Consider the following 24,569-nt stretch of genomic DNA (forward strand, 5'->3'; position numbering starts at 1 on the left):
GGCCGGGGATCAAACTCTTGCTGCAGAGGCTGCGGATTGCTTCATAGTGCAGTTCTTAACACGTAGCGCCACCAGGAAGGCCCCATATGATTTAAATTTTAAAGAATCATGTTCAAAAACTATTTTGGCAGTATTTTATTTTAGTTGTTTTTTTAAAGAAACCTTGAAGAAGTTGACTGAGTATAGCTAGATAGAGAGAAAATCGTGGTACATATTGAACACTCCAAAACTTGCTAATACTCAATTTTTACTAATTCCTTTGTAGAACGAATATTTGATTTCAAAGATAAGCACTTTATTTAATAAATTCAGCTATTTCAGGTATGATTTGATATATTTCATACTCTTCAGGCTTAATTTGAAAATTTGTGTCTTTTGATACATTGTGGAATTAATGAGTATTTAGGGGTCAATGCAGTGCCACTTGACTAATTGTGAGGGTGTATATATATATGTGTGTGTGTGTGTACACATACATTTCAATTTAATATTTTGAATTCAAATATTAGTTTACCTAGTTTTGAAGTAAAATATTTTCCTTCTACTTATACCTATTCTCTCTGCTCAGTAAAACTTTTTTTTTTTAAAGATTTATTTATTTATTTATACAAGCACTGGGTACAGTCAGAAGCGCGGGAGGGCGAGAGATTCACCAAAGTCCGAGCGGAGAGCAGAGCAGGCAGACTGACGAAGCACACTGCTGAGGGGAGCAGTGGGCGACAGGAGAGGCCTGTGCGCCATGTGGGACCCTCATCCGGTGGCCGGGGATCCAACCGGTGCCACAGAGGCTGCCGGCAGCTTTGCAGCCCAGCACTCAACCGCTGTGTCACTAGGGAGACCTTGCTCAGTAAAACTAAGAATGTTTCTTTTTTAATTCAATATAAAAAATCCACGATTAGTGAAGTCTAAGTTAGATTCAACTCTTTCAAAGATTACCTATAGAATCATTGAAAGTCACTTACTATATCTGAGCCTTAGTTACTTTAGCTAAACATGATCTAAATTATTTCTGAGATCCTTTCGAGATTGTTATTCTAAAATTCTATGAAACTATCAAGTGGTGTCCACAATTTTTATGAAAAATAGATAACAGTGTAATTGCAGTGCTATGTCAGTTGTTTTATGAATAGTTGTAATAATAAAGCACAAACATTTATCAGCAGAAATTTGTTTAATAACTGGTGTGCTCATCACGGAAAAGTTAATTATACTTTCCTTTTAAAAGAATTTAATTTTAAAATACATCCTCCTATGTTCTAAATTCATAGGTGCACCAGGTTGTTAAATGAGAAATGTGAAAAGAAGCATGCTTACAGAAGATGAGTTTACCTTAAGGCTTAAATACACAATCCACGTGTCAGATTATGTATTTTCCCCTAAAAAATGACCTGCTTTAAAAAAATGCAAATGAGATGAGGGAAAAAACATGGACAGGTAAAAAATAAAATAAAAGTAGCAGTGCAAATACAAATGTAGTCAACCTAGTTTGCATATTCAGTATAAAATATGTCAGTATTAATCACAAAACCAGCTCTTGACACTTTCAGAGGTCTTTTATAATCACTTATTCATTTGACTCTTACAATGTGGCAGTGAAAGATACAGTACAGATACTACCATTTCTTTTTTTACAGATGAGAAAAATCAGAGGTAGAAAGGGTGGTGCATTGTCCAAGAACTTATAAGTAGTTCAGCTGTACTAGCTCCTTCCATCTCTCAATATATCCATGATTTCCATGTGAATCAAGCGGGAGGTTTAAGAACAGGATATTTAGTTTCAGAGTCTGTTGAGATTATATGTAAGTCAGCTGTCATTGCTGGTAAATTATGGTAACTTCAATTATTTATTCTTAAAGAAAGGGTTGGAGAATTTAGTGGTTGCTCAGTCTCTTCTAGCTTGGAAACCTGTAAGAGAATCAGAGACCAGACACCATCTTCTGCGGGAACTGCTCACCTCAGAATAAAACACAATTCTTTTTTTGAAGGTTCAAATTTGTATTATACAATTATAAAAAGATAAGATAAATCTGAACATTTTTTGACCTTTCTTTATTTTCCTTGATTTGCACAAGGATAGACATTTTCTCTTTTAAGAAGACCCTCTTCCTCACTCATGGTCCCTTACTTCTCCCTACTCCTACTTCCATTCAAGTAGTCTCTTTGAAGTCTCACCATCCAGAGTTTTCCTCTGCCCCCATCTCTCCCCAAGAAGAAGAAAAGCATCCTTTAGGCTTTTGTTAATTCAGTAATTTCGGTTTCAGTCTAGAGGCTGACTGGAATTTTTTCTGCTCATTTATTCCTGATATTGAAGGGTGAAGGGTGAGTTCTTTTCTCAGAAGTCAGTGGCATTCTTATACTAATTCAGTCTTCACCATTCCCGCCCTAGCAGGTGTTGATTCTGTATTTCTTAAAAATTACCTGATCTCATCACATCTCAAAAGGTGAATATTATTTTCTTTAAAAAAATTACAGGTATAGTATCACAGGAGGCAAGCTTATTGATAATGTTAACATGACTTTGGCTATCCTATCCTCATGTGAATATTTTGATCACATGGTCTGAGAAATATTTGACAATTTGTAGAACATGATTATATTACAAAGACCACCTCATTTACTATGAATTACTATGAATCATCTAATATGGGTGAAGTGACCCCAACGTACATTTAAACTTTGATTTACACTTTGTTGATTGGGAATGAAGTTGCACTGAGTTCACCCTGATAATATATGTATGTGTGTATGCATATATATATATATATGTTTATGTTGGGTACACATATATATATGTGTGTGTGTGTGTGCAAGCAAATAACTTCCATAGACTGACGTAATCTCAGAGCCTATCCGAGATGAACAAGATATAAAAAAAATTAAAAGACACCTAATAGTCTTAGTACTTAAATTTATTAGAGATGCATAATACTCATGCAGCACCAAATATATGTGAGCCAGTGAATATTTTTAAGATCTTATTTGTGAGCCAGTGAATATCTGTTAAGATCTTAATTCGGACACCATTGGTAATTTAGTCCTTTCTGATCCCATGTGTTTTCCACTCAAAAACACCAATAAAATCCACAGCTTCTCATAGAGCTAGTTGGTGAGTCTAGTAGTTAGTCAAGTTTATTTGTCCTCCGCCTCTCTGATAGAGAAACTATGTGTGCTGGTCCCGGGATTTTTCTGCCTGTCTATCTGATACAGTGAAAGCTCCAGTCTGATGCTTATACTCCATAAGTGGGATAGTGTGACTCAGGAGACATATAACTATAGACCTTGCCTGCCATTGTATTTGGAAGATACCATGGAATCAAGATAATTTACTCATTTTTTAAAAAGAATTATTTATTTATGCATGTAAGAACTGGGGTGTAAGCCAGAGGTGTGGGGGATGAGATGATTCACCAGACAGTGTGAGGAGCAGGACAAGCCGATCTACTGAAATGCACTGCTGAGGGGAGCAGTGGGGTAGACAGGAGAGGTCTGCTGCACCATGTGGGTTAACTCCCTGGCTACCCCGGGATTGAATTCCTGCTGCAGTGGCTGGCCATAGCTTGATAGTGCTGTCTTTAATCCCTGCACCACCAGGGAGGCCCAAGATAATTTACTTCTTCACAGGTTTCTTCATAATAGGAAATATTCTAAGGCAGGACTAACAGACTTTACAGTAATACTAATTTGGTTGCTGTGATTATTAGAATTATTAATCCTCCTATACAACCTGTGAAATAGATTTGTAGAAAAGCATATTTATTTATCTTAAAAGCCAGCAAAAGAAGAATGTTCTGAATACCACAGAGCATCCTCCAAGCCTCACTCTTAAACAAGTTGATATTCAAAATATTTAATGTTTCTTTCATAAATTTTGTTCAAGGGCCTTCTAAGTATAATGCATCATATTAGATATGTGAAAATATGAAAAAGATAAAATCTAAATCTGCAAGGAGCTGGTGTCTAATCAGGCAAGGAATGTTCATATGAGGTGAAATAGTAAAAAAAAAAATGTACAATGCAAAATTATGTATATGTGGAATACCATAGGAATCCACAGGAGAGATCTAGAAGGAGAGATGTTCATTTACAGAAAGAAAATATGTAAAAGCTTTATGAATTTAGCAATGGACGGCATGTGTAAAGGTAAAAATTAGCCAAGGAAAGGTAACTATCTTCTATGGGAACTTATACAATGCCTTTATCTTGGAGAGAACTTAATAAATGGTAAGATCAATTCAGAAGTAAATTTTACTTCTTTTTAAATCTAAGGAGACAGCAGCAAAGGTAGGAATTCTATTATAGTAGATGTACCTGAAAACAATTCTAATGTAAAATATTGTAAAACATGAGTGCAAATATTTTTAGAGCAAAAGCATATATTAACAGTTTAAAGAACCAAAATACATGACTATTAAGATATCCTTCAAGTATAACTGCATTCAGTACATAAATTAATTTTAAGTAAAGTAAGACAGAAACATTTGTTTAACATTTATTAATCTCATTTATTGTTCAGCTTTAAATAATATAAATACCAGTGCAAAAACATAAATGAATGATGTAATGTTTTTAGAAAACAGGAGGAACAGACCACCAGGCAAGGGCAACTAGAAATATAGGAACATTATACTGCTGCTGAAATTTCAGCTATTTTTTCTCATCTTCTTTGTTTAGTTTTTTTGCTTGACATTTTGGTCGTTATAGTCATCATGTTTTCTTGTAAATAGAATAAGTAGTATTATATGGAAGATATTAATGAAATTATATACATATGTGTGTGTTCTTGCTCCAATTTCTGGAAAATTCCATATCTCATCCTCATATGCCTTTTTGCCCAGAGATCCCTGAGTAATGGAACCCCTGTCAGTATAGTTAGGGTGTGCAAAGTGCTGTCCGAGGTGCTGAAGCTAGGATCCCTGACCCAAATACACTCATCCTGACTACCACAAAGCACTCTCTCCTGCTGTATACTTATGCAACTATAGGAATCTCAATACTGCACACCCAGAAAATTGCTATTAATTTCTTATATATGGTTAAATATATTAAATAAATTAAAATCTATTAGTCCAAGTCTAGTGGCATGTCTCAGCCTTTTATTGATTTAAGAACTAGTGGAAGAATTCATTTTAATAAGTACACAATAGACTGATCTATAAACTGGAGTAACAGTATTAATTTTCATACAAGCATGATATAAATTAATGTTCAGCAATAGGATAAATAATCTTTTAGTCAGAGAAGATAACTAATATTTAGTTTGTGCTATGCACTTTCCCCTCCCCCTATAAATATTAAGTGATACATTGATCAAAACAACCCTATATAGTAAATTCTTATTACTTGATATGTAGATGAGGGGTTTGAAGGACAATAGCTAGAAAATAGTGAAACACGTATCCAGACCCAGGAACCAGTTGGGTGAGGAATATGGGCCACGGTACTCCCTTACTTCTAATGCATTTTTTGATACTCATTAATAATAAATTCCATTTGCTATTAATTTAAATAGAGATAGGATTGCAGAGTTATGGCTCAGAGGTTAGGCCACCTTAGTTCTAAATACCATCTGGATTATCAGTAATTGTATGACCATTGCAAATACTTTCCTTTACTGCACTTCATTTTTCTCATTTATAAAGTGGTAAAAAGAATGATGCACAAGGTTGTGAGGATTAAATGAGTTAATACATATAAACTACTCTGAGAAATGACTGGTATAAAAGAGATCTCAGTAGCATTAGCTATCATTACTGCATGTTTTATGGCACTAATTAGGCTGCAATCTGGTTTCTGGTATAACTTGTTTTAGTCACAGAAAATTTTTTGACCAGAAGACATTGTTTAAATATTTAATTTTCTTTCTTGTGCATTTGTTTTGTTGTCTAAATATAAAGATTTGTTCCTCTTTCATTGCTATATGCATCTTCTAAATTTGGCTTGTATAGCTGAGTAAATGAAAAGCAACATAAATTACAAATGAATGCATCCAGATAAACAGTGTTTTTTTATTGTACAGCTAATTTGCAATATGTAATGTAAACAGAAAAATAACCACCATCAGCATTCATATATGAACCAAGTCAATTAAAGTTAACAGAAGAATTGGTGTTTCTCAGCACATATGATTAGCTAATCATTAAAGGGCAACTAAGACAATAAAGAAACCAGAAAAAAAAGTGGATATTTGCTATAAGAACATAATCAAATGAGGCATAGTGTATAAACACCTTACCAGTATTAAACCCAGGGATTTAAACAAAACAAGCACTTCTGGATATGTTTCAGTGGAAGAATTCCCAGTAAGCTATTTTTCCATTTTAATATTAAAAGTCATGTCACTTTTATACAGCATTATTAAGTCTAATAAATTATTCTATGTTGAATACCTAGATTTTCTGTTAAATCTTAGTATACCAAAAAAAAATACAAGATGGAATTTTCATCCCTAAAAATTTTAAGGTCAATGAATGAGATGTACAAGTGAATTAAATCAAGGCAAGATGGTATGAGGATATATGTGTAAAGTGGGATGGTGATAAAAATAAGTAGTTATGTGAGGGAGATTTCAAAGCATATGTAATTTTTTTTTACCTTCTGGACTAGCATTTTATTAGAAAGTACAGTTTAATTTTTAAGCTATACGTTTGAAGTAAGTTCTGATTTCGGGTGTTAGTTTTACACTTTATGGTTGTGTAGACTTGTGAAAACTTCTTGAACTTCAACTCAGCAATTGTAATGAGTATTAATGAGATAATTCATAAAATTGCTTAAATCCCAGCCTTTTGGTTTTCAATATAATGCTTTCATTATGGAAGATGAGAACGAATTGGCCATGATAGAGTTATTGAGTGTGGGTGGATGTCTTTCAGAAGTAGGAAGGAGATTACCTAAAGCAAATATGCAAAGAGAGCATGGCACTTAAGTAAAATGTAAGCATGTGGGTGGACAGTAGAAGAATAAACTAGAAAATGAGAGTCTAGACTTTATATTTTGAATGAGGATTCTTTTAATATACATGATGAAAGATTTTGATTGCCTAGGGAAACACATAATGTCAGTCAGTATGAAGTCAGTCATGTTTTAAATGAGCTGGCATTTAATTAATCACAGCAGCATAATTTTAAAAAATAGCAGTATGTTTATATATGAGACTGATTATTTCACAGAAAATTCTTGGGTGCATAAGGATTTGTAGATCATTTGCAACAACTCTGCCAAAGATGATGTTGAATAGTGAAGAATTTTTCTTAGGGGATTGACATTTTTAGGTTTGCATTTGAGAAAGGAAACTCTTTCCATAATTGAAGGATGTGTTATAAAAAGGTAGGGGAGAGGATGAGGTTGTAGGCATAAAATCAACTAGAAGCCATTTGAATATCTTGGAGAATATGTATGATCAGTCTGTGTCTTAAAAGGAAACAGGGTACAATCTACTGAGGTTTATTAAAAGACATTTTAGTAAAGAAAATACTGAGATGTGGGTAGAATTGATGAAATCAACAAATTAGGATTAGCAAGAGAGTAAAGCCATTACAATCCTCAAGCCTTACTGCTTTTACTGTTCTTAGGGTATCATGAGAATATCATTGAGGGCTGGACTCATGGAAGAAGCTATAATCATGAAGCAAAGTAGCAGAGCCACATAGAAGAACGGAAATGGTGGAAAGATAAATCTGATTCTCTCTCTTCCACCTGCAAATCTCTGGTACTTGCAAACCAAACTCAACCACAAGTCAGAGGGCAAAGAACACTCATAGATGTTAACCCTTTGGGGGTACTGGGAAAAGAAAACAGAATAGATCTAATAAACAGAGAATATTCAGCACAAGTTGAAAAGTTACTAAAGGACAATGATGAAGGATGAAGGTAAGGGGAATAACTACAAAAGGTTTTTGTGGGGTAGGATCCATTGAACTTGATAAGTATGAAACATCACATAGTATTCTACTAATACATGTGATAGGATATGTGATTGGCAAACATAATGACAATGTTTTCATGAGGTCAAAATAGAATTAATAAAAACAGAATAATTTGTTTAAAAAAAGTTTGTGAAATATTAATCATTCCAGTGGGGTGCAAGTGAACAAAAAGATCTTATAGTGATTTCTACCTTCAAAACCTGAGTGAATGATGGAACTATTAACCAAGAAAAACATTATAAAAATGAGAACAGTGTAGGAAAAGAACTAAATTTAGAGTTAAGAAGTCAATTAGTTGAATGAGATTCATTTTTACTGTTTAAAATGACTATTAGGCTCTAGTTGGGTTATTTCTTGAGGGCTTCAAAATTAATACTGCTCTAAAGTTGCAGTACTAACAACTTATTTGGAGAAAGGGACAGCATACAGGTCCACAGTAGAACATCATAATTTCACAGCTAGTCATCACTTACTGTGAAAAACATCTCTGAGTGAAAATTACCCTCCCACCTGATCAGGACAACTGCTCCAGGGTCTCAGGTTCCCTGGCAACAACTACAGAGAGCTTGTTAATGCAATATCAGGAAACTATATAAGATTTAATAACATTGACAATTCTGTTAGGCTCGGCACTGTGTTGAAAAATGGCATTATCGGTCAGACCAAACCATTTTTTCTACTTCATTTGTTTGAAGTTGTTTTATTGACATCCTGATGACCCTAGGAATTAAGAGCACTGTTTTACTTTCTTTCATATCTTTAATACTCTTTAATGGACATTTTTATGAATAAATTTTCCCTTTATCTGGTTATTTTTCTATGGTAGTTATTTTCACTTTAATCAAATTACTATCTCAAGACTATGGGAAATCTTAAAACATTTGTAATGTATTTAGGTGTGATAAAAATTTGTACTGGATACTTTGAAAAATCCCTCTTTTTTTTAATTTGAATTTTAGACTTTGGTTTTCACACGCTTTTTTTTTTTTTGGTCTTTTTTTTTTTATGGTCTCTTTGTTTGGTCTCTTTGTTTTTTGGTCTCTTAGTTTATTGAAAGCTGAGTATTTGTTATTGATTTTTACATACTCTTCATGTATCAAATATGCCAGCTCTATCTGATGCAAATATTTAGCCTCGGTTATTAATTTTGACATTTTTATATGACATTTTTGGTATCTAAGACATTTTATGTTGTTATAAAATATTACTATTTTTTGTCTTTTTTACAATTTTTAGTTTCTTTCACTGCTTATGTTAGAAATTTCTTGCCTAAGATAAATACCTATCTATATAGTCTTAATTTAATTTTTAATTTATTTTTATAATGTTTAACACAAATCTTTTGAGATTTAATTTGTTTCATAAACCAAATAAAGTAAGCAATTTAGCCTCCTTCTGCATCAGTATTCTCTCCTTTAAATGAGAATACTAATAGTGTGACTTTAAAAGCCATTTAATTAATCAAAACAAGTTTAGGCAGGGAGGATTAAGTGAATCCCTGTAAATGCTTAGAGTAGTGGCTGACACCCAGCACATACTCAACAGATGTTTGTTATTATACACAACCACCCGACCAAATTCTAAAATCTAGAAATCTCTGAATATTGAAAAAATTTCCACAACTCATGTAGTGGTGGAATCTACATGACACTTACTTATTGCAGATGGTGTAATCCTTCATCTGTTTCATAACAGACGTATTGTTGGTTTTGCTTTCTGAGTGCATGCTGTACAAGGTGGGGGGATTATACAAAATTTTCTTTCTAAAAGAATCAATTAATAAAAAGCTTTGAAATACAGCTAGTTCCCAAATTTAAAGTTTGGGACTATATTAGTTACTGATCAGTTGCTAAATGCTACACGTCATCCTAGATATTATCTAGATTCTGTAATTTTACTTAAGCATCACAGTGATCCAATAATGCATTATTATTCTACCAGTAGTTTCCTGGTTCAAGCAAGTGGTCATATTCCAGATGTTTGGAATCATCATTAGCAAAACAGATTAATTTCTCCTTCCTTCCTTGGGATAGCATCTTATTTCTTTGCAACTATATCACCTCTGTTTGTATAATTAATAAAATAAATCTTTGGTGATTCCAAAATATTAAAATAAATTAAGGAAAAATAATTTAATTTAATTGTATTTTACAGGAGAAAGTGTCTTCAGAGAGATTAAGATATATTGATCAAAGTATAGTAAATGACAAAACTGGAGTTAGAAACTTTATAAAGGCCACACTTTTTCCACTGCATCATTTTTTATGCATGTTGTAAAGTTACTAAACAGAAAAGATCTTCCCTTTTCCTCTTCTCTTCCCTCTCCCCCTTGTTGATTTAGTCACCATCATCACTACACATAATTGAATGACCACTATAACTATATAGGATATGAGCTCAGAAGGCCCTATTTAGATCTCTTACAACCTACCCTACCTTATAGCACACTTCCACTCTACTTTCCTTTCTCATAAAATCCTCTCAAGTGAATGCATATAAAATAGATATCATTAACTTCCACTTCCCAATGCAAAAGATGAGGTGACTAGGTTAAATGAATTGCTTAAGTCATAAAAGATGTTATTAAGAGAGTTGGGTCCAGAAGCAAGGTTGTGAGCATTCTGGACCCTTACCACATGACTTTCAGTATACTTCAGAAATTAAAGTTGACTTGGAAAATGAGGATGCTTTTTAGGGTCTTTCCTCATAAAATATACCCATCAGTGTTTTCTCCCACAATAGTTAAAAAAAATACAGCCTTGGGGAAGTAGATTGCTATAAAGGTTACAAATTATGACTCACAATCAGAAAATTCTCTCCCTATTGTGAGAATTTCATTCTGTATTGTCCTTAATTCCACACCTATAAATGGGACCATCCAAAGTAATTGAAGCAGTTGGAAGATATATATGTGATATAAGATCTGGATGGAAATGTTGAAGGCAGATAACTTGTTACTATTATAGTTGAATACCATGGGTATTTGATTAGGGAAAATGTCAACTTGAGATGATGAGGAACTGACATATGCTTAGGGAAATCAGCATCTCTGCTACTAAAAGTATTTGATGGTACTTCAATTGTAAATATACAATTGGAAAATTGTATTTTTATATATTTTCAAAATCTGTTATTGCTACACATAGTTTTCCTTTCCACGGTCAGTATGTCCATTTCAGTAGAACCTTTGCTTATCCTTTTTTTTTTTTTTAAGATTTATTTATTTATACAAGCACTGGGTACAGTCAGAAGCACGGGTGGTGAGAGAATTCACCAGAGCCAGAGCAGAGAGCAGAACAGGCAGACTGACGAGGTACACTGCTGAGGGGAGCAGCAGGCAGCAGGAGAGGTCTGCGCGCCATGCGGGACCCTCCTCCAGTGGCTGGGGAGCAGCCGGGGATCGAACTGGTGCTGCAGAGGCTGCGGGCAGCTTCGCAACACAGCGCTCAAACGCTGCGCCACTGGGGAGGCTCTCCTCTGCCTTTCAATGATAATAGTTCATTTGTGACCATGTCTATGTCACATTAGTACCAATGACCAGCACTCTTGATAGATCAATTGGAAAATGAACATCAGGTCATGGAATGAGCCCCTTGTCTTGTGAAATACTGAAGCCAAAGTCAAAATAATATCAATATTTAGTTCGCATGTATACAATAAATTTATTTCCAAAAGATATCTTATTAATAAAGGATTTCCTTTATTTATTTACATTATTTTTGATTGTATTAAAAAATCTTTCCATACTATTTTTTTTTCCATAAATGAGAAATGAATACAAAAAAGCTAGGATGGCAATGGATCTTGAAAGAATAATCTGTTATGTGCATCTTTTCAATTGGCTGCCAATCCTTTCAAATACCCCTTGTTTTACTAACTTCCTGAACATTAGTCAATTATCAAGAAAGCAAGACAAAAAAAGGATTTTGAAAAATCTAAGTCTTTCCATTTAAAGAAGCCTGACAACATACCTGTTTCCAGGAAATGTTACTTTCTATGATAAAAAATACATGGGATTGTTGAAATACAATATGTAAAAATGCTCTGTTTTCCTTGTTAATATTCACAGTAGTGAAGAAAGAGTTCATTTGGGTGGTCAATATAACTAGCCTTCCCAGACCCACTAGTGGGTTAACTGTACAGAGAAAACAGTTGATCAGTGGTCTTTGTCTTTATTTAAATTAATGGCTTTTTTCCTTTTTTATTTCATTTTATTGATCTGTCTTCATGTACAAAATCACTATACCTTGCTTTATATCTGAAACTGTTCACAGGTAGATTAGAAAAAGAAATTTATTTGGTAGTCAGAGGTTATTTTCTTTGTAAATAACTTTGGTAGCATTTCATTAATAGGGAAATGGAAATAATTTAGCGGTGAATTGAGTAACTGATGGTAAATTCATATAAAAATGGTGTCCGCCTCACCAAATAGAGCACACACACGTGTGTTCTCATCATACTTCCATTTTTTTTCAGCAGGCAGGGTTGTGTTGCATTTTTGTAGGCCGATATAATAAAACTTTAAATTTGACTTTTAACTAGGTTAGTTGCCAGGGCAATTTCTATAGCTCCCTACTTCCTCATCTTCAAGAAAGGTTTATAAGACACTAATATTGGAGTAATTTTAAAACTCAAATGAACCAATGCATGTAAGTTCTTAGCACAGTATTTGGCCTATAATAAGGTTTACTAATATTATTTCTGCTTATCTGTTATTGTTAAATTCATATTCAGGAAAACTTTTTTTTTTAAAGTTACTTGGGCCTCCCTGGTGGCACAAGGGTTTAAGATACAACCTATGAAGCAATCCGCAGACACTGAAGCACGAGTTTGATCCCTGGCCAGGGAGCTACGCACATGGCACAGCAGACCTCTCCTGTCTCGCCCGCTGCTCCCCTCAGCAGTGTATTTCAGTCAGTCTGCCTGTTCTGTTCCCCGCTCTGTCTCTGGTAAATCCCTCACCCCCCACACCTCTGGCCTGTACCCCAGCTCTTGTATGCATAAATAAATAAATCTTTAAAAAAAAGTCACTAGCAACTAATGATTCTATTAATTTAGGTAAAACCAGGGTATACAAATTTTATGTTTCATGAAACGCATAGGGAAAATAGTAAAATGTGTCTATTTTTGCCACCAAACATTCATTCTGTGAAGAGAATCATATTAATATGAAAACAGTGCATCGGAGCATCAATAATTAAGACAGTGCTAATATTTCCACTCCAGATCTTCAATTCCAAGGTTTAATATATTCACCATTTAAACTAGATTAGAATGTCAGTTAGGTTTATGAGGTATGAGTTCAGAAGTAAATTTTATTTTATTTTTTTAAGTTTTTAAAATTAATTAATTTTTTTAAGATTTATTTATATAAGAACTGGGGTACAGGCCAGCTGTGCAGGAGGTTGAGAGAATTCACCAGAGACAGAGTGGGGAACAGAACAGGCAGACTGACAAAATAAACTGCTGAGGAGAGCAGTGAGGGAGACAGGAGAGGTCTGCTGCGCCATGAGGGCATCTCCACAGCCGGCGGGGATCTAACAGGCACCGCAGAGGCTGCCGACAGCTTCACAGCGCTGTGCTCAACAGCCTTGCACCACCAGGGAGGCCCAGAAGTAAATTTTGTCTAAGAGTTATGACACTTTTTAAATGTAACCATTGGGTGTTTTGTTTTATTTTTAGCCATCCATTTGGGTAAAAATATCTTAAAGTACTCAAACAGCAAGACTTAAAAATTATAAATAAAGAAAAAAAACATGCATTAGAAGTGGGAAAAGTTGGTCACACAGTCAAGGATCTTGGTAGGTGAACATACACTGAGAATGAAGTTCTTATAGAGACATAAATTCACTTTGCTAAGATCAAGGGCCAAAGTGAAGATCACAGCACAGTAATTTTAATTCTCAAAGGTCATGATCATATAATTGAAGACTTTTCCATAGGACCACTTGGATGATCACAGAAGAATGCATTTCATTATCCTTACAGTGAGAGATAAAAGGTTTTACTTTAACCCTTTAGACCAATGAAAGAAAATTGGGGATACATTTTCTGGTCTAAATTTTATTTTGGTCTAAATTTTCAGATCTGCTGTGACCTTGTTGTCCTTGCGCACATTGGTCCAGAGAATGCTGAAGAACAGCAAGATAAACAGAGGCAATGAAGATAGATGGAGCATCAGAGAACCAATCTAGGAGGGAAGGTTTACAATTTGACCTTCTTATATACTTAGAACAGCATCATTAACAGACCTAATTACTTTTTTCAAGCAATTAGATAGTTTGTCTATTCTCTGAGACAGTCATTGCTTAACATTACCAAATTCTTACCTCTATTACTTTTTGTTTCATCTAGATTAATTCCTAGTTGCCCTGTTTTTTTTATTAGGCCTTCATTATTTTGAGATTTAAAATTACTTATTCTAATGGCCATTCATGCATTTTATATGCTACTTTGTACTTTGATTTGAAAGGAAAGATAAATGAATATCCTCAAATTTTAATCAAAATTTAATCTTTAAAAAGTAAAAACAGTGCTCGCTTCAGCAGCACATTAAAAAAGAAAATGTAGCTTCTTTGGTGGCGCAAGGGGTTAAGACACAACCTGTGAAGCTATCCGTAGCCACTGCAGCATAAGTTCGATCCCCAGCAAGGGAGCTACCCACATGGTGTAGCAGACCTCTCCTGACTCTCCCACTGCTTCCCTCAGTCAGTCTGCCTGTTCTGTTCTCCACTCTGTCTCTGGTGAATCCTCTCACCCCACACACTTTGGCTTGTACCCCAGTTCTTGTATGCATAAATAATTTTTTTAAAAATTTAAAAAAGTAAAAACATTAACAAAATGCTAAACATTTAAAATATATTAATCATATATTATGTGTAAATATTGCCTAAGTATTTTTATTTGAAAATAAATTCAAGCTTATACTTCTAGAGTTCCTATATTATTTCCAAACTATCCTATTTTAAACAATAACTTCTAATCATGCTTTTTTAATACTTAATTTATTGCCTTTTTCTCCAAAAAGTCGCAGTGGATTTCACAATTTCATAATGCATTAACAAATCTATCTAATAGAGTAATTAGCCTTCAAGTTGTTATTGAGTTCTTATATTTATGAAGATTAGAATTCCTATTTGTACCCACATTTATAGTAAATGCTATTCCTAGTCTCTACACTTCTAAAGGATGATGGTACGTCAACTCACTGGCAGAGTGTACATGTTCCTACCTAGCTATTTTTTGTTTAGCCTAATCAACATCGAATGTTCTGTTCTCTGAAATTTTAGTCTTCCATGGTTGACAGTGGTAGGTAAGCCTGGTAACCACAGGAGACTCTGAAGTATTCACTGATCAGAGCACAAACCATCAGTGGTTGGGATTTGTTCTCTGAACAGCCACGGATTTTAACCTGAGATAAATAACCCTAGATTGCTGTAGGGTTCACTCTCAGATCTGGTTGTGTGTGTGTGTTTCCATTTATCTTATAAAGTACTACGTCTATTAGCCCATTTCTTTAATAAAACAAAACATCTGTGGTCTTATCCAACTTAGTTTCAGAGGTTTTCGAGGCCCCCTAGTTTCTCAATGTTTCGCTTCAGATGTTTCCTCCCATAAACAGTACACACCTGTCTTCCTTTTAGCTGCTCGTCATTGAGGCTGCCACTGGCCAGACCTCCTCAACTTTCTCACTGCAGCTGGGGTCGAGAATCCGAGGAGTTCTAGTCATTCTCCTGGCTGCAGCACAAGCGTCCATCCCCGTGTTGGAGCGCGTGAGCTGCTGAGAAGCCCCAAAACTTTCTCTTTACCTTTGGCATCTGTCCTCACTGAGTTCAGAATTTTTGCAGCAGCGACCACGTTCTTCATCCTGGGCTCCCAGCCTACCAAGCCCACCCTGCCACACACCCTCCGAGCCAGGGCTCCGCGGACCTCTCCTCTACCCTGTCCTTGACTCCAGCTATCCTGGCCATGCAGCGTTCTGGGTACGCCTGAAGGCTCTGTTGATGCCTCCGCCCGCGCTGCGTTGCCCGCGTGAGCGCAGGATTATTCCAGCTTTTGAGCATGGCAGATTTCCACCGGATGACATCATGGGAGCCCAGTGAGTGAGGGCTCTGAGAGGGGGACGGAGCAGGGGAGGGGAAGCAAAGGAGGGGAGAGGGCTGGGAAGCTGAGCCGGAGCGGGTCTGCCAGCCATCCGGCTGCACGTCCGCGAGCGAGGGAGGTGTGCTCCGCCTGCTACTGACAAAGGATGGGAGGATGCCTGCGCCCCGGGGTGCCGGATGCGCGCATCCCAGCGGCCGCCTGAGCGACTTCGCCTGCGGCGGGTGAGTGATTGCAAAGATCTTTCATCCTGGCTGCGAGCCCGCATCCGCCTTGGCTCGCCGTCCCAGGCAGCTGTATCCCTAAGCCGGAGCGCAGGCAGCAGGTGCCTTTGCACGGTGTGTGTGCGGAGGAGCAGCTACTACAATTGGGGTTCGTGGGGAGCGCTAGTACCCAGCCCCTTGGCGGAGGGCTTGCCCTGTTAGGCTCAGTTCTGTTGAGTGCAAGCTGTTCTATTCCCACCTCCCGCCCAGCGCTCCTGTCGTTTCGGGTGAATCCCCAGTGCGCGGCGCGCTGTGTATACCAGCTTGGTACTAGTCACCCAGCCGCACCCCTTGGAAAGCGCGAAATCGATGGCAGTCACTTTACAGGAGCTCTCGCTATCTGTATGGGCTTGAGGGTGACGGGCACTGATTTCCCAGGGAGGGCGTGCGCCATGGACCACTGAGGGCAGCCTTTGTCTTTGGTTGAGCGCTGATGCACTCAAAGCTGAGTCTGGCTCACCGCAACTCTCGAATCGGATCCGGTTCCCTGGCACCAGCCCGCCTGGGCGAGGGATGCTATTGTGTTCCCGCAGCAGGCGGGACTGAGCTGGGACTTTAAGACGTCGGAAGGTTCGTGCACCCGAGGGTAAGTGAGCAGTTATCCTGGTGCAGAGTCAGCTGAAGTTGCAGGGAATGAAGTGACCAATCGAGGCAGAAAGACGCCCAAGTTCTGTCACCAAGTGTACGAGAGAAAGAGCAAACTTAGGGAGCCTCGTTCGTTTTTCTGGTTTCTGAAGCGTTTTTATTGGGGATTTTTGGTGGCAGGTGGATGGAGTAAGAGGCTCGTCCAGGATATCATTAAGGGGATTCACGTCGTCCTGGCCATCTCTTTTGTTATTCAATAGGTACGAAGAGGTTTGCTTGCTAAATATTTCTGAGATTGGGATCTGTTCTGTTATGCAGCTTTATTATGCAGCTTTGTGGGCTTAAAGAGAAGAGATTCAGAAGGTGCTCAGGTAGCTTAGCTTAGATACTTGCCCGGGGTTAAGTGCTGGAAAACTAATACCCAAGCCTCCTCGCTTTCTACCGACTCCACTCTCTATTACTTTCCATTGGAAAGAGTCCAGTGTTGAGATAGCAGAGAGGAGGCGATATCTATTGGAATATATTATTTTAATGTCAGTTTTATTTTAACATCGATATATTTCCAAAGACACACTGTGGAAAAGGTGGAAGGAGAGAAAGTTTGTTACTTTGTAGTTCACTTTAAGTTTTATCCACTGCATTCTAAAATTTCTAGGTTTTAGATTTTATTTTAAATATTTTAAATTATATTTAAATTTAAATATTTAATTTTTTAAAGTATATTTTAAATTTATTTAAATATTTTTAATTATTTTTAATTATTTTTAATTATAAGTTATTTTATATTCATGAGTTTAGTGCATAATAAAAGATCTCTGATTTCTAAGGAGTCTCTTGATGTACAGGCTTGATATTCCATCAGCACCTAACAGGGATTAAGAAAGTAACTATGACAGTTATATATTCGTAGGCTTCTCTGGAAAAGACTTACTGGTTTTTCTTTAGATTGTTTCTTCTTCCTAAACGGTCTTCCAGCCTAATGAAGCTTTCTAAGTATCAAAGTAAATTTTCTTGGTCAGTGATTGCTCCCTCATCAAATTTGAGGTATTTTTCAGAACAGAAATGTTGGGACATTATTGGAAAAAGAAATGTGGTGGAAGTAAAAAAAAAAAAAACTGGGTGAGGAAAAATAGGGAGATTTTAGTAAAATATGAGTAGTTGAACTAAGATGAGCTTTGGGGGATGGCAAATTAGTTTTACTTTGTGAAAAACTTACCGTAGCTTTTATAGATTTGTCTATCCTTTCAGGAAGTATATAATTGAATGTTTGGTTATGTCCTATTCTTTCTGTTATGTTACCTCATGTTATGCTATGTTGAGAGACCCATAATGTGAACTTAGGAAAAGCACATCTTTACTCAGAGCTTCTAGACTTTGCAGCATAATTTTCTCCTTTGATTTAGGCATCATTTTAATTTATTTATTTGTTGCTGATTTCTTATTACCAAGGACCCCCACCTGTTTCTTTTTTTAAAAGTCCCTTTTTTTTTAATCCCTATAGTAAAGCTTAAAGAACTTTACATGGATGTTCTTGGAGAACCTGTTGCTTATGTTGGCTGCTTCCCTCAAATATTATAATGACAGAATCTCAAGGCATTAGAATAACTTCTGTAAATGACAAAAGATTTTAAAATGATGCACATTAAGATCTGATTATAATGCAGTTGACAAAGTAGTTTGCTCAATTTTGTGACTTTCAGTGTTTTAGAGTAATAACCAGAATTGACCAGTGGTGGAACTGTACCAGAATGTATCAGGCTTTTAATATACTTAAAATAATTTTATATCACTCATTAATACCACATACATGTAAGAAGGTTAAACATTTCTCCTACGTGACTATGGTGCTCATGACTTTGGACATACACCAATGCACCCAATTTGTTTGCTGTCTCCCCCTCCACAAGGAGAGGGAACGATTTTATGAGTGGTATTAGGAGTCCTTCCAAGGCCTTCCATATTTCTTTCTTTTATCCATTAAAGACTTCATTATTTTAGAATTTTGATTTTCAGAGGAGTTTTGGCACAGGTTTAAAACACAGAGATTACTGTGAAACAGTACTTAATTACCCATTTAACCAAAGTGACAGTGATTTTAATAGCAACCATAAAAATTTCGATGGTTGCAAACAAAACATAGCTCTTTGAAAATTCAAGACTGGGTTTACTCTTCTAACAAAAGTAAGAGATTAAATTTGGGTTTCATGTACATGTACTACTGATATTAACTCTATTTTTAAAATCCTTACCACAAGTCTTTTGATCATATCCAGCTTGACCACATAAAGTTTCTTTCCCTACAACTTCTTTCTCACAAACCTTTTACACATTCCCATTTTCTTTTATAACATCGCCCCAAAAGTGACCAGCTTCATCTTGAAATCTTCCTTTTCTTTCCTAACTCCATTTCTTTTTCTTCCTATCTCCATTCCTTATACCTCTTTTTATTTACCCAAGCACACACACACCTTACTTTCTTTACCACACAGAGTTATTTCTCTTCTTACTTCCACCAGCTTTAATTTCATACTTTAACTAGAACTTTTAACCCTAAACCCCTTAATTTCCTACTTTCTAAATTGTAAGTAGTTGTGAAAACTGTGTTACATTAGTATCTCCATAGATTGGAAGACTTAGAAATAGCTTTTCATAATTTGCAAGACACACACTTCAATTTTTTTCTAGGTAACACAAGACACATTTTACTCATCGACATTATCTTAATTCCACTGCAATAAGGAGACAAAAATAAACCTAAATTCAATAATTAATGTGCCATCAGAATTATTTAGATATTAAATGAATTCCTGTTACTAAATTGAGTAAAACCTTTAACTTTCCAAAAGAGATTTGGATACTACTGAAATGGTTGGTAAAATGAACAGGTTCAGAGTGGAGTCACCAAAGTTAAACTTAGAGGTTGCAGCTTTAGTTTCTTTCAAGAGCGGAATCTCCAACGGTCAATATGGAATTAAATTGGTAAAATCATCTTGCCTGAAATTATCCTTTCTTTAGTTTATCCCATTATTTAATTTAATCTGCGTATAAAATTTTAATTTACCAAAACCTCTGAGACTAGTTATTGCTAGAGATCCTTATCTCATTTGTCTAAGCCTTTATCTCTTAAGTAAATTTATTTGACTAGCAAACTTCAGGCTGACATTCCTGACATGGGCTTAATATATATGGCTTTATTTTGGCTCTTTTTTTAATGATAGCAAACAAAACCTTATCAGACCAAGTCATTTACTTATTAGATGACATAAGCTAATTTTTATTGAAGCACAAAGTACTGCACCTGATAGACACGTGTTTCAAATTAAACCTTTAGATTTTAAGCTAGCTCTCATTGACCAAAAACTGCACTAAATCACATTTCTTAAAAATAGTTTTGGGTTGTTTCTATTATATTTCTGAGTTTAAAAATTATATAGGTGCCTTTTATATACAAATTCATTCTAATATTACAGTCTGGAGGCAAAATCAAATGGGAGGACTATACAAACATTTCTTTTAATTTTTATTTAAAACTTCAGCTGAATGTATTAGCTTTAAAGAAGTAACAGTTCTATCAATATTTGTGAAGATACAGAATTTTCATTCATTAAATTTCTAAATAGTCCTTTCTACTAATTTCTTCAGATAAGAAATTACTCTTTAGATTTGTATCTCAAAGAATGACTGATTAAAGAGAACGTGGGGGCAAAACATTTGCATTACAGAGATAGACTTTTGCTTCATATCATACTTTGTCTTCTTGGGATGGGTAGAACTGAATTGTTCTTGAAGCTATACCTCTGGTCTTGTGAAAACTCCATTCATAAGACAAAGATAAGTAATTACACAAAGAACTTGGGCTGTAACCCATATGATATGATTAGGTTGATAAGCCTATTCAACTACATTTTTCTCTAAGAGATTTTATGTCATTGAGAAGGTTCCCTGTCTAAGATGCAAATTAAGATTTTTTGGATGCCTGAGCAAGTGTCATATTCAACTACAATTAAAACCTTTAGGACCCAAGATCAGAACTATTTTAAAGATGACCAAAGAATAATCTTGACAGTTTTCCTGAGGATTCACCGTAGACCTTAGAAGGAGTAAAGTCCTTGTCCTTTTTTAGCCCTATTGAGTCCAAGCCCTACTCTCAGAAAGTCAAGAGCCTGAAGAAAGTCTCATCAAATTCTGTGACTTTTTGTATTGTTATAGTGCAGACTGAGGGGTACCTTGAGACCCCCAAACTTGTACTTCCTAAAGACTTTCTGCCAACGGTTACATAAAAACAAATCATACTGTTAGTGTGAAAGAACTTAATAGATTTGTGTGCATGAAAAGAGAAGAAAGGGTAATAGTTTCCTAATAAAACACCCCAAATTACCCATCCCCTCATGTGTAAATGCTCAGCCAAACAGGACTGGCCTATGTGGGGCCTCTGAGGCCTGGAAACTTTCTGCAAGTCTAAATCAACTTATGGCAGAGAACCGTAGGAAAGGGCCGAAGGGGCCAATCAAGACTGGGACAAAGGAACAAAATCAAGTACAAATTAAAGTAATGGCTGCCATTGTCAGCCTCTGCACAGGTCCCTCAGCCATGTCTCTTCCAAATGTCTCCCAAGTCCCTGGTGGGAGTACAAGGCTGAGCAGTGAGTGTGCTCGCCTCTCAGTCTTCTCTAGTTTCCCCTCACCACTCAGCTCTGCCCCCTCATTAGTTGGGGCAGGGAACCTGGAACCTCCCATGTTTATGGAGATACAGTGTTACACTAAGGTGAACATGAAAGACAGATGAGTGTGTGGTGCAGAAGGACATGAAAGGCATTAGATTCAGATTGCTTATTATTTTACATTGTGCTGTTCGCTGATCTTAACTTTTTCTTTTCCTTTAAATCCAGTCTTGAATTTAGTGTGCCATCATCTTAAGATGTGATTTTAAGTTTAATTTGGTTTTCATTTTATTTTAAAAAGTCTCTAAGGCTAGCCAAGATACTTCCCTACTTGTCCTTTTTTTAGCATTTCACTTTCCTTTATTCTAACAGTTTAGGCTTTTGCAATATGAAATTTAGGTTGTGAGCTCTGTGAATTTATCATAGATTCAATAAGCAATTTGGAAATTTTCTAATTTAATAGTAACACAGTAAAAACTATAAGCATATTTTTTTTAACTTACTGGAAAATGCAAAGTTGTTTACTTCCAGTAAACTATACGACAAAAGGAAAGGCTCAATACACATTAATAGTTTTCAGGTAAAGTTTAAAGTCAGAATTACTGTTGCCAGGAAAAGGGTCTAAAATTTTTCACAGGGTCTGAACCTCTTTGTTGGTTCTGGGTTAGGCCACTTGCCACTGCAAATGGAAACAAAAGGGACTTTGATACAGAAAAAAATATACTAAAACCCAAAAACAACTGATTTAGTCTAACCAACAGGGTAGAGAGGGAGCTGCTATTACATGTTTTAGCTCTATGTGTCTCATTCCCTGGGGATAAGGAGATTGATGTCGAGGTCCGCTGCATCTGGAGCTGGGGTCTCCCCCATTCTGGGGCAAAGACTTATCAAGACCTACCACTACCAGGCAGCAGAGTGCAGCCTGGCATTGCTGTGGTTGGGCTTCATGGCAGAAGTACAGCTTCTATATGCAGCAGCTCCAGTAACCTTGTAAAGCCTTCAAAATGTGGCTGCATGCTCTGCCCCCTTTTCAGCAGACCCCTCACTCAGGACAGCAGGGCCAGAATCCAAACTGTAGTGCATATTAAGATTTTTCATCTTATAACAGCACAGAAGACAGAGTTCAGAAGTGGTTACACTTTTCCTCAAGACTAGGAAAACAAGATCGTGTAACGCAAATTTCCAACCCATAGAACAGAAGAGAATAGCATCTCAAGATGGAAAATAACCTGCGACCCAACCTCCAGTTGGAAAACACATCATAAAACATCATCTAACACATAATAACAATGAAATATAACACACACAAAAAGCTCCTGGAGGAAACAAAAACTAATGGATCAATCAATATTAAGCACAAAATTTGTGAAAGCCAAAAGAGTCACCCAAGAAGCCAATTTTACCATATCCATATTTCACTTTCCAAAAGATTTGGATCAGAAAAGTCCTACCTTACTCAACTAAGACCGGTAATAAGATTTTTAAACAAAACCTTAGGAGACAATAGGAAAAAAAAATATTTTTTTGGGGGTGAGCAACCAATATTAAAGGATAAGGTCCTTTAAAGTAAAACACTATAATACCAATGAATTATTTCACTCAATTCTCTTTTCTCCTACCCATTATAAGTTTAGGGGGAAATAAAAAGTTTTCTCACCACCTGGTTTCCATCAGTTTCCGCAAGGGCAGAGATTTCAGGAGTTTAATTGGTAAAAATGTTTACCTTGCTTGCCAGCCTGTTCAAAAGTCCTAGATCTCCTCCTCAGTAACCATCTTGGGGAAACAAGCAATTCCCATTTATTTGAAGATGCCCTGCTTCTGGCTGGTTTGCCACATTATCTGTGTACAAAGGAAATCATTCCAAATCGTTCTGGTTCTTCTAGGTTGGCAAATAATCAAATAAGCATCAGACAAATTGATATGAGAAGTCAGAAAGAAGTTGAATAAAAATAATCTGTATACCCCCTGCATCTGTGGAACAGACCCACCAAGACTAACCCATTCATGTGACTTTAAAATCCTTTGTAAATAGCTTAGCTGAGAGAGGGGACTTGGGGAGGGAGGAACCTGGGGAGGTGAGAAAGTGAGGGTCAGTTAGGTAGGTTAAGGTTTATAGATTGTTCTGCTTTTTCCACTGAAAAGGGAAAAGAAAATTAGGTATTCCTTGGAGAAACCCTTATATGGAGAAATTTGCCTATAAATATGAAAAGAAACCTGCACCCAGCCTTGAGAACCTTCCCCTTACGTCAGTCTTTTGTATGGATGAGCTTTTAAACCAAATCTTGAAAGATGACCACGGAACTGAGACATGGGGCCGTGGGGCAGCAGCAGGATGGAGAGTACACAGTGAAGTATGGTGGAGGACTGTGTGCTTTGGTGTTGGGTGTACTGGGGTAACAACACCTGCAGAGCAATCCTAGACTTCCAGAGTACTAACAATGATGCAAACCAATGGTACTTTAATAACACATTTTTAAAAATAATGAAAATAAATAAATGTCTTTTCCCAAAAAAGACATAATTTGTGGGGGTAGATTTTTGCTCCCATGTGGTAACTATTGCTGATATGACGCGGTGTGCCCAACGTAAAAGTAAATATTATATAAAACATACATAATGCCAATCAGACCATCAGCCAGCTATCATTAGATAGCTCATAGTTTTCGACAAATAATATTTCCTTGAACAGTAGATGTTTTAAATGGTGAACAAAAAAATGAACATTAGGATAACATTAGGAAAATTATGCCTGAAATAATGTTCTTTAATATATTTTGTGAATATCTTGGCTATTTTGTTATACAAAGTCTCTTTTTCCTTTGGTTTCAGGTAACATGGTTTACATCATTATATGGTATAGGAGTACAGATTTACCCTCCTCAAGTGTGCGTTATTGCACCATGCCCACCACCGAAGGACTTTTAATTGAGAAAAATGAGCGGAAAGGGAGGAAGTTGCATTGTACAACAAAAACAAAGCTATATAGTCTATTGCTCAGAGTAAGCAATAGTGATATTTCAAGGTCATGGAAAAATACAT

This window comes from Talpa europaea, assembly GCF_964194135.1.
Source record: "Talpa europaea genome assembly, chromosome: 10".
NCBI lineage: Eukaryota > Metazoa > Chordata > Mammalia > Eulipotyphla > Talpidae > Talpa > Talpa europaea.